Source organism: Nanorana parkeri, unplaced genomic scaffold (assembly GCF_000935625.1).
Source record: "Nanorana parkeri isolate BGI_ZX_2015 unplaced genomic scaffold, ASM93562v1 scaffold1197, whole genome shotgun sequence".
NCBI classification, from domain to species: Eukaryota; Metazoa; Chordata; class Amphibia; order Anura; family Dicroglossidae; genus Nanorana; species Nanorana parkeri.
The window spans coordinates 410,237-421,886 of record NW_017307465.1 but is presented as its reverse complement, the minus strand read 5'-3'; positions in this window follow the sequence as shown (position 1 = coordinate 421,886).

Here is an 11,650-nt window from a genome sequence, read left to right as displayed (position 1 = left end):
GGGGGGGGTGTTCACTTGAATACAGAGTTCAGTCTACATATTTTGTATTGATATCTTCAAAGATACACACTTTTTTAATTTCTGACATTTCTGAAATCACATCCAGTAGGCCATTGTCAGCAATCTGTCCTAACTAAAATCCTAAAGGAATCTGAAATTGTAACGTACTTAAAACATTTGTGCTGGATAAGAGACTCCATCATTCAAAGCCACCAACACAACCCATAACTTACCTGTTACCTAGCCAGTCACTGTCACCATGTCTTCCTGCTGCAATGCCCCACCAACTAGAGTGCTTTTTCACCCTATCTTCATCATAATTATTTCTCACAGTTTTCTAGGCACATATCCAAGTAGAAAAGGGTGCAGAATACAGGAGGAAAAATGGAAGCCATAAAGTGTCCTCCAAAGCACCTTTAAAATGCTACAATCACTTATTATACTAATTAATTGATTTGTAAGGAGGAGTTTTGCCAGTGGGGGGAGTTTTTGTTTCAAGAACTTGTGAATGGCCAGAGAAGGACATTTTGAAAGGCACACTGATTTCAAACAAAAATTCAGCAGTCTGACTTTAAGGAAATATTTATTATAACCCATTGAAAAAAGCTGCTTATATTTAATAAACAAAGTGTGTTTTACAACGGCCATTAAGTGAAATCACCAATATAGACAGTTTTTGGTCAAAACTGTTACAAAACTTCTTCTTGATCTCTAGATGTAAGTGCAGCTGCAGATTCCCATGCAAATATTCTGGTTTGTCCCACATATTTTCAATTGTGCTAGTGGAAATGTAATACTTTAAAATCACCAGAAGATGGCAGTGTCGTTACATGAATGAATGTGAGCAATCTTAAACTATTCCCTTTTTAACAAACCGAATTACAATATTTAATATGTTTATTTGCACTGGACTTTAGTAAACAACATCATTATCATTGGACTGTAGCTTTGGCAATTAATCAGTACTTAGGAGCGTTGGTGAAAGTAGTGTATATATGACCTCTAAATTGAAATATAGTAGGGCATTGGGAAAACACTCAATGAACGCTGCTGGAACTGCTCATTTTCACATACATTTCAGTTCTGTGAAAGAAAAAGAATTCTGTGGTCAGTTTTACAAAAAGATAATGTACACACCTCCCCAGTGTGCACCTTACACTAATATGTGTAATATCATATTAGTTATAATTCCTACATTATTTTGAAGGTGCCCTTGTGTAATGCAACAGAAGCATTGGGATTACCAGCAAAACGCTAAATTAATCTAACCACCAAAAATAGCTTTTTCACCTAGCAAATATTTTATCTAAATTAGGAGCTTGCAGGGGAGACACTTCAGACATTTATAATGCATTCACCATTTGTTTGAGGAATCAAGCACAAATATTACATGTGATAATGACATCTGAAATATCCCTTTTAGCATCCAGTGAGATATGGTTGTGCATTAGACCCAGAGAATAGTAAGCTGATATCATTAATACTAGGGATGCACCGATACTGTTTTTTCGGTATCGAGTACCGATATTTTTTTCAGTACTCGATGATACCGAATACCGATACCGGAAGTCCCATTAAGGATGCCAGGCGGCGTGTACTGACTAGTATCGGTGCATTCCTAATTAATACTATTGAAATTAAAGGAGCATTATAGTGAAAAATATTGTTTTCTAATAACTGTATAGGGTTAATACCTGAAATGGCCTTTATTTATATTTTGCTCCACCTTTACACAAAGGCTAAGTTATCTAGTAAAAGTGACAGTTACGGGGGGGACAAACCATATAAGGACCTGTGTCATCTATCAATTTTTTGCTTCAAAAAGGTTTTGCATTCCCATACAATGCCATGGGAATGCAAAACCCGCTTGATGCAGGTCAAATCCAGGTCATGCAAAGGTCAACTGCAGGTCAAAAGCGCCTGTAAAACTCTGAAAGATCTCAGAAGCATCTGATGCCATCAGAACAAGTCCAAAGCTCATAGACACAGACCCTATCACTGCCGGAGGTGTTTAAAATGTTCACCTTTAATTAATATGGTTAAAACCTTTTTTTTCCAAACAAAAATAGCTGCTGATGTAACGGCTTAAAGTAAAACTCAAGCCACATTTTGTGTTTGTTTGTTTTGGATAAATAAGGGAGAGTTAAAAACCCTGTCAGCTTTTTTTGCCATCTGTGTCTCATCGGGGAGATTTCCCTTGATAGCCTAAACAAGAAGTGAGAGCAGGAAATCCCTGGTGGTCAGCAGGGTCACCAGAACTAGTGTCCCCATTGGAAGATTTCCCATCTATTCCTGTTCTAATAACAACCCAAAATTTTGAATTTTCTTGCACTTTCAATTGTCACCAGGACAAATCAAGATTGTGAATCTCACTAACGGGAACAAAGACAGCAATCAGAACCTGACAGGGGTTCTAATCTCTCTTCACCCTATGCAAAACTAAAAATAATCTTGGACATCAGTGCACTTTAAGAGGGTTATTCACTAATGAACCAAAGGATTCAGCCATAGCTTCGGCTGATCCTTCGGCTCGCTTCGGCCGCCCCTGCCCTTCGGTTCAGTCGAACCGAAGGGCTGCTTTACGGGCTATTCACAATAGCCCGTACAGCAGCCGAAGGCAGCCGACTGGCTCAGCGGAGCCAAACGCATATGCTTGGGCTCGGCTGAGCCGTAGTGACAGGCTGGAGAAAGGTCGGCCAAAGGGCAGACCTTTTTCCAAGCTAATGACAGCTGGGCTGAGCCAGCCGGGATCTCACGGTTCGCTCCGCCCAGTTGTAATGACAGAACAATGTCCTCAAATGACCTGGGGACTCTGATCTGTCATTAAACAACAACAACTGGGCAGACGTCATGGCAGGCTCCTCCCGGTTGTTTTTTTTGCCTAGAAGACTTTGGCAGGTCCCGGCCAATAGTAAACAGTTGGGCAGAGCTAGCGGTGATGTCACCAATAGCTCCACCCAATTGTTTTTATTTTGCCAGCACCTGTCAGATGCTGCATAATGCTGCGGAAGTCCATCGCGTGTAGTCGGGTCGGCGTGCGTTGTTTTTGTTTTGTTTTGTTTTTTCTTTCCTTTAAAATATTTGTATTTTTTATTTTCTTATTTGTTTACATTTTTCAATAGTTTTTCAACTTTTTTTATCATTTAACTTTTTTTCTATTCTGCTCGCTGCCTGTGAGGTACCGAGCAGAATAGCCGAGGCTAATAACTTACTGCCGTACGGCCCCTATGAGAATAGGGGCAAACGGAAGTGAGTGAGCTGCCGGAGCTTCGTCTCAGCCAATCCAGATGTTCTGCACTCCAGTTCAGCTGAACATTCAGAGCTTGTTTGGCTGACCGAAGCCAGTGGATGTACGGGTGATTGTAGAGTGAAATCAGCCATACAAGGTTAAGATGAATAGCCGAACAGCGTTCGGCTCACTTCACTTTGGCTCGGTTATTCACTCGGCTGCCTTTGGCAGCTAAGTGAATATCCCTCTAAGTGTTAGCTAGTTAGGCTTTTTTTTGCATTACTTACATTTAAAACAACATATCCATCTAGGACAGTCCTTTCCTCAGGGTGACAACACCGCTGTTCTATTTCATTGTAGAATGAACAACATGTCACCCTGTTTAAAGAAGTGGAAAAAAAAGGGCAGGATTAACAGGTAAAAATGTTGTGATAATGGCAGACTGCTGTATTTCTTATTTTCTTTTTTTTTTTTTGCCCATAGTTCTAGTTTCCCTTTACTTCCTGTCTTGGAGACACAACAGGAAGGGAGAGGAAATCTCTACAAAGTGAGGGCAATCATAGACAGTTGTCAACACAACATTTGTCCCCTTTGGAAGAATTCTGTGCATCTCTTGCTCTCATAACAACTCTAAAATGTTATTTCTTTTTACTTTCTGTGTTGATGATAATGGTCACCAGCAGGGCCATCCCTATAATGAGGCAGCCTGAGACTGTTGCCTCAGGCAGCATGTTTTTGGGCCACTCTTGGGGCCTGCTGCCCTTTTATAGCCAAAGCATCCCAGGTTGCTAAGGGCTGGGTGGAGAGATGTGTAAGGGCCCAGCTCCTGGCAACCAGTGATGTCAGTGAGTTGGGTGAGATGCCAGTCCCAGAGCTGGGTGGTGCACCACCAGGACCCCATCAAAACCTCCCATTGCCCCCAGAACATAATCACCAGCACTCCCCCCGGAACAAGACGATGATTATGCTAGGGGCACCCCTGGTCATCAGGATGAATAGTGGGCTGAGTCTTCCCATTGGGGACACAGACCACAATTAAAACTGTGCAGAAGATCTAACCCTTCCCCACTCTATCCAAAATTCAAAGGGTTTGCCTTACACTTTAATAAAGTGCTGCTACGTCAGTACTGGTATATTCCGCTCAATAAATCTCTGCTTCTAAAGACTAAAAAAAGATGTTATGATACTACGAATGTTACAAATAAAGCAATATTCTCATAACTAAGGACATGTGTGATATTGAAAGCTCTTGTATAACATCCATAGATGATTTTTAATGTTGGTCCAAATCTGGCTAAAGAATTCACAACACTTGGAAAGCGGCGTCCTGAAATAACTTGCTCTGACATATTGTATTGAAAACAAAGCGTAAGCTCTGACCGAATTTGGTAATACAGTGCGTGTCTTTGTATTTCTGGTACCAGAGACACGCATTGGTTGGAAAGCACTCATTGTGAGGTTGTACAAGTTAGGAGTCACTGCTCTGTCCAATCATGTATAATGGTGCTTATTGCCATTCAAATCATGTTTTTCTTTTTTCTCTTCCCTCAATCTGAATGATTTGTTTTTTAAACTTCCTCCATCCATGCTGTTAGCATAGGTGAGGAGATCAAGAGACCATAACGGTGTATGGTGAGCCTTAGTCCAAACACAAAGACATTCTCTTGGTGATTTTTAGCACATAGACTTTCAATGTTCTATGCAATCCAATAATCCAAACCCACTGTAGGTTCCGTGCCTGGTACACCCATCTACAGGTGCTGGCTCCCCAAGCAGTCTGTCCTCTGCTCAACATGCAATTACTGCGGAGAAAAAGGGAAACCGCGCTCCAAGATAAAAGCCAGTATAGACAGATTATTAAACATCTATATCGGCTTTTATCACGGAGTGCGACTTGCCTTTTCTCTACGTTGATTGTACATTGTTCCATGACTGAGCATAGATTCCTGCAACTATTCATTTAAAATTGCAACCCACTAGCTGCCATGATGGCTAGATAAGTATTAGTGTTGCTCTAAAGACCTGCTGGTAGGTTAATTGGCTCCTCTCTAAGTTTACCCTTTATTTGTGTGAGATAGGGACCTTAGATTGTAAGCTCCTTGAGGGTAGGGACTGATGTGAATGTGCAACTATGTAAAGTGCTGCGTAAATTGTCGGCGCTATATAAATACCTGTAATAAATAAATAAATATGATAACATAATGCTGTCATTGCTGTTGCTGTAAAAAATTGGTCACAATGACACCAACATATGGTCATCCAGCCATCACAACAGAAGTCAGTGGATGTGCTCTATGGAGTGTCTGCAGTAAATCTCGGCTGATTTCAGCTCATTTCAGACAGATATTTTTAGGGCCCATTCACACCACATTGCGGCTTGGTACAGTGTACCTGTTTTTGCGCAATGGCGCACTTTGCAGCTGTGTTTGGCAGCCTATCTGTAATGAATAGGCTGCAATGCACTTGCAATGCTCAATGTGCTGTTTACATTTTGGCGCAGTGCAATGGCACAGGACATCATGCATTGTGCTGAGCTGCGTAATGTTGCAGCACACGTAAATGTTCATTGGGGTCCCATTTACAGAAAAAAAGGCACCACAGCTCACATACTGGCCTGGTGTGAACAGGCTGTGGCATCTATCTTTTTGCATTTTGTACAGTTATTAAGTACTGAACTGTTAACAATAGTTCCACTTTAAGTACTGCCATTAGGGTTTAGTGACAGAAGCAGTGCCTACACTAGTGGATAGGGATAAGCCTGCGTTCAGTTTGAACTTGAGTTCATCTGAACTCAGAAGGAAGCTGTCAGTGCCCACCTACTTAACTGAAGCCTCAGCAGTCCCTACCCTGCAGCTGCATGTAGATAAAGGGGCAGGATGCTGATGACATCATTGATCTTTTATGGCCACGTGGCCATATTTGGTCAATAACCGGCACTGACAGCTGTCTTCCGGGTTCTGATGTACTTAAGTTTGGCCCGAACACGAGCTCAACCATAATAGCGTGGATACTTTGCTGCTCATCTAACCTCTATCTCTAAACAGAGTTGTAATCATTTCTTTGTTCATTTCTCTTTTGAATATATATGCTGTTAAATACATTTCTGTACAGCTGCTAAAGCTATTACTAAGGTGCTCCACTCCCTCCCTGTTGGAAGTGTAGAATTCAGCAGCAAAGGTGAGAAGACCCAAAACTCCCGGTAGCCAGGAATTGATGCATGGACATCTTGTCACTTGAGACCCCAATTGTTATTAGGAGCAAGGAGAAAATTCAGCCAACCAGTCTTCATGTGTGAAATATCACTTGGACTGACCCAGGGCCATAACTTCTGCAATGGAGCCCAACAGCAAAACCATTAAGGGGCCCCTTGTTCTGCTAATCTTGAAGGCAATTCCTATAGAGATTCAAAATACTAATAACGCTATACATATTTGTAAATGAGCCCTAATAGGCTTATTTAATAACACAGAGAAACCAGGGATACTTTCTAATTTTTCCTTGCATGTGCTGGAATACATAATACATTGGCAATGAATACAGAATACAAAGATCTCTTCCCCGAGCATTCAGATATATATAAATCATGCAACTAATAGACACCATTTCTTTTTGTTCTGTAACTCGTGTGAAATGTTTCTGGGGTATTATCACGCGAATGTACTAATACATATATTTCTGCGGAAGAGACGAGTTAAATCCGGATGTTAGCAGTCACAGATATGTAATGTGTAAAGACTCCTTTCAGCCATGCAATGTGAAGAGCTTTAGACTTCAGTGTAATTCAATTATAGTTCTCCGAGGGGTTGTTTATCAAGTTCTCAGTGTGCCTGCTTCAGTGCTACAATAATGTTAGGATGACTCCAGCCAGAACTTACATGACTGGCACATTACTGAGTTCTTGCTATGTAGTTTTTCATCATTGTCTGTCTTCACAGTTCTACTTTGTTTATTCTGCTGCGTGACACTGAAATATTCACATCTGACACATCTTCAGTGTGAAAAAATCCCATTGTGTGCCTCCCAGTCTTCTTCATCTGATAACAAAACTGTGTGTTTAGTTCTGGCTGTTGCGTTGCTTTGCAGTCTGTAGTTGAGACTTTTAAAACAGAACTCAGAAAATGAAACAAATGAAACTGCGAGATGAGGGGAGTAAAACCTCATTTTAAAGTTGTTGCATGTTATTTTGGGTGAAAGACGCTCATAAAATTACCTCTGCCGCTTCTATTGTGTTGTAAAGCTCTACTCTGTTGGCACTATATAAATCATGTAAATATAATAAACTGGCCACTCAGTGTATATATATATACACATATATATATATATATACACACACACACACATATATATATATATGTATATATATATATATATCTTTAAATATCTGTACAATTAAAAGGAACATTAATTTCAAAAGCAGCCCCACCAGACCATGTCTTCCTTTTTGTAGTGGATGCCTCTTGAAATGTGCCACAACATCAACCACTCACTCCCCTTTACAATGCAAGAAAGCAGAATGATATGTAGAAACTGGCAAGAAATGTCAGCTCTGTTGCCAAAACCACACCGCCTGTTTTAATCTGAGAGGCAGCTGTACACCTGTGACTGAACTGGCCAAAGCAAATTTCCCCCATAGCAATCCCCCTGGTCTTTCTCCCACTGCAGTATGCTATAATGAAAGCAGTTGCCTTCATATAGAGAGAGTGCCCATGCTCTTCACCCTTGGTGATTGGCCACAGTTTTGAGCAGGAAAGACACTTGCTGGGTATACGTGGTGATAGGCATTAGGGGGAGCCTGCCAGTCACACACACAGCACACCCATCCGCAAAACAGTGTTGGATTTGCTTTCGGGGAAATCGCAAAAAAAGTGTGAATTTCAGAATGGGTGGGTTTGCTACAAAAGCAATTTGTGGAAATTGTTTTATTGCAGTGATATACCCAATGTCTTGTTTGAGATATACATCTATCAATATATAAAAGTAACAGGGTGTTAGGACCCCATTGTATACATCATGTCTATTGTAGTTTCTGTGGGCACCACTGGTTGTCACTGTTCATCTTTTGCCCTTAGCCCTTGTGTAGTTATGTGAGTTTCCTTTAATGCGTAGTCTCGCTTGGTAGCCTTAATGTCTTTTAACTATGCTCCCTGGGTGGACTGGTGTTTGGAGCCAGTAGCATGGGAAGAGAGAAGAAAAAGAGACCAGATCATATAGAGAACTGCATTCTAACATGCGTTTCCCTCTCGGGGGAAAGTATTGGATAGTGAGACCCCCTAGGATAGAGATATCACTTGGGTCGCCTGTATCTTTTGAGAATTGTGATTTGTGAGTACCACCACCTTTCTCCTCTTGCATTTCCAGTACAGGGAAGATTGACATTTCTGGACATTTATTTTAAGCTATTACAATATCTTTTGATTTACGTACCATATCTTTGGAATTGTGAAATATAACTAGATTTTTTGTGTTGTTACCAAGAAGTTCAGTAAACATCTTAGAAAAGTGGAAATGGGACTCTGTCTTTTTTCCTATGATATTTATGCAAAATGGCCTATACCTAGGGGCAAGTGGCCAGGTGACGGTAGGTCGGATGGCATGGTGGTGGTGATGAGTGCCCCATCTGGACCATGCACCTTATTGCCTGTGACCCTGATGATTTTTTGGTTTCAGTGCCTGTGACGCAACCATGACCTTTGGGGGGCCCTGCAACTAAGTTGTGCCTAAGTGAGTATGCCTCCAGGCATGCCCAGTAGGCCGAGAGAGTGGAACCAGAGCAATGGAAGTGGGTTTCCAACCGCCCATCTCTAGCATTATTTTAGTGTAGGCCCAGAATGAGAACTAGTTTAATAACCCACCACAAGGGGGCGCTATATTTGTGCACCCATTGTCAAAGAACTGGGACCCAGCACAACTCACAGCAGACAAACTAAATAGCAGATTTATAGCCATTTCTTACAGTATATCTAAAGCTTCTCTGAGAGACACAACAGGTAAGAGGGAAATCTCTCCAAAGTAAGGTAGAAATTCCCTTGTAGTTGTCACTGAAGCAAGCATCCCCATTGGAGGTTTGCTACTCACATCCTGCTCTGTTGGAAGCTGTAAAAATGTTATCGCATATCACTTTCTTTTCTGTTGACAATGGTCACTAAGATAAAATGAGAGAGTGAATCTCATCAAAATCTATTTTTAATGTTTTTTTCTTGAGATATCTGTCCATTTATGGCCAGCCTAAGGCTAAAGAAGAAAAAGCAATGTCAGGAGGAACATTACTTGAATCTAAGAAAAAAACCCAAATACTCTTTTCATTGCAAACTGTTATCTGTGTGTCACTGTTGTGCTTTAAGATGCAGCCCACCCTTGAAAAAATTTTAATGATACATGGGTGCCAAGTAGGAGACCTCATTGTGATAGATGATGTCCAATGTTATCAGCAACATGTAATAAAATGCCCATTGCTGCTACTTCCATTTTGAAATGAGGCAACTTCACCTTCAAAAAAATTGTGGGTCGCCTCTATCCAGGCTCCCTTATATGACCTCTCACCCTAAAATGAATTGAACAGAAAACAAGGGGGGGGAAAAGGGTTTTATAGAGAGGTATAAAGAACCAATGCATAAATAAAATGTAACAAAATGTGTTTGACATATAGATTAATATTTACAGTTGATGCAACATACAAATTCATTTATAAAATGACTAAAATCATATGCCCCATACATATATATTCAACCCTGGTATTCCTCCAATGGCAACCATAGTTACAAAACATTCCATGGATGCAATATCCCAATATAATACCATCATAGTTCATCTAAAGTGGTTCGATGATCGTATTGACAATCCATTCATAATAAAAATATCCAGATACATATGACATATTTCGTCCCTACGCGTTTCGCACTTGGCTTCCTCAGGGGATCGAAATTGGGATAATCGCACAACCTTGGTGCCTGGAGTATGGTGGATGTCTATGGACCGAAGTGAGATGGGCGGCTTTTTATAAATGAATTTGTATGTTGCATCAACTGTAAATATTAATCTATATGTCAAACACATTTTGTTACATTTTATTTATGCATTGGTTCTTTATACCTCTCTTTAAAACCCTTTTTTCCCCCCTTGTTTTCTGTGCAACTTCACCTTGTCAACTTAGGAACTGTTATTAGCACTGCACCCTCTGACAGCTCAATGTAATCTTTATTAATAGTCTCATTTGAATATAAAAATCCTCAGGGTGTATTAAATTCTTAATAATGCATTAATGTTCAACATCAATTACATATTATCTTTACATCGACACTGGAGTCACTGTAGATTTAGTCAAGCTAAATTCCACCATTACCACCGTATTATCTCTGTAATTAGGTAATGAAACATGAATGGACATATTTTGCTGTGATTTTCCAAAAGAACAACTAGAACAAACTTTTCCATCAACTATACAAGACAAAAACTCTCTAAAGACCAATACATTTGTACTTTTCTGAAAATGATAAAGTCTCGAATAATATTCTGGGGTTAATGACATATGTTTATTGTGCTGTAAGTGACCTACAATAGTAACATGCTTTGTGTAGAAAGTCTGTATGTTAAATACTGCTCCATATTTATCCGCATCAACATTTCATTTATTGGGGTTGATATACTAAAGGCAAACAGGCTGTTCATTTTGCAGGGGAAGTTTCCATTAGTTTAGTGAATGTGGTGAAATAGCGCTTTGCAAAGAATACCCAATCATGTGCAAAAGAAACTAACCATATGAAGTGCAAATTCCCTTGCAAAGTCAACAGCATATTTGTCTTTAGTAAATCTTAATTAATCTGGATGCTTTTGCTCCCTGTTCACAATATCGAAATCAAGCGTTTTATAAAGCTATTTGAAATACTGAATAATCCCTTTTGATTTACCTGCAGAATCAGTTGGTCTCCTGAGCACTGGCCTTGATATCCTATTTTAGGGTGGATATACTTTCCCAATGCAGGGTCCAAAGGAGCAACTGTTGTGTGTCTCCACAAGCACACAGGCACAGCAAGGCAAACCGCTTCCCCGCTCCTCCCGCCTCCCTTCTCCAAGTTAGTGGAGCTGTCTCTTGTGCACTTGTACTGGACAAGGAAGTTTCAGGGAAGCGGAGCTGACAGAGTTGGAGCTGTTTGGAAACATGATGACGGTAAGTGTTAGGGCTGAAAATATAAACCAATACTTTGCTGGGCAACATATATTTGTTTGATCTGAAGTCATTACTAAAAAAACATTTGAGAGTTTAATACTACTTTAAATTATAGGTAAACCTAATCACTAAATTTGCATATACACTCCACTTATTATTTTAATTTCAATACTAATTTCCAATATTTTAAAATTTGCAGCTTTCACTAAAATACTACCTCAAGCTAACCGCTCAACCATCACGTTCTCATACACTTC